Genomic DNA, 891 nt, shown 5'->3' with positions numbered 1-891 from the left:
GGGCGGGGTGGGGAGAAGGGGCAGGGGTGGGAGTTGTGTTAGGAGAGCCAATACCCAGCCATATGGATAAAATCTCAGGCCTCTGAACACAGCCTTTACAGTTTGCATTTCTCCATTTCAAGTGGGATTCTGGTGAAATGCATACCAAAGTCCTGGTCTTGTTTTTTCCTTGTGAAATCTCAGTGCTAGGCATTAGTTGCTAGGAAATCAATGACTTGGCAGGAGATCCCATGGAAAGCCCATATTCCGGAGGCATAGATATGAGGCCTCCACATGAGATAAGGAAATGGGCTAAGGATCTGCTGGTACCCAGTAGGTATTAAAAGACCCAGAAGAAGACTCCTAGTACAGTTTACTAGATCCTGCTAGGGAAGTCATTGCCGGGGTGGGGGTGGGTGGGTGGAGGGAGAAGGTCAGGCAGGGTCAGAGAGGAGCTTCCCATGGCCCATCATCTCAAAACTTGCTACCTTAACTCACGATTCTTACCAAATCAGTGTTAATCTCTATCGTTTCTTTGCTGAAAGAATGTGAGTACTGCAGTGCCCTCCGATTCGGCACCGAAAGGACAAAGCTCCAGTCACCCCACCCTATTGACATCTCTGTTCTCTGGAGGATTTACAGGAGGAGAGGAGAGATGGATGGACTGTGGGCCGCACCATTGGAAACAGTGCCTGCCTCGGTGGAAACCTGAGCTCTCGAAGTGCTGCAGGATGTGAATAAAACCATGCCAATTTCCAGCGTCTACTCCAGCTCGCAAGTATCTCTCCAAACTGGCAGTGGTGGCTTAGGGCTCACGCAGCCTTCACTATTCTTCTATATCAATGTATTTGTTTTCTTTGGTTCATCCTCTTGTATTTGTGGGGATGAGGTATATCCATTTAGGTTTGATTT

This window comes from Gracilinanus agilis, chromosome X (assembly GCF_016433145.1).
Source record: "Gracilinanus agilis isolate LMUSP501 chromosome X, AgileGrace, whole genome shotgun sequence".
Classification (NCBI taxonomy): Eukaryota; Metazoa; Chordata; class Mammalia; order Didelphimorphia; family Didelphidae; genus Gracilinanus; species Gracilinanus agilis.
The sequence above is the reverse complement of the archived record's forward strand: the minus strand, read 5'-3'. Positions refer to the sequence as shown.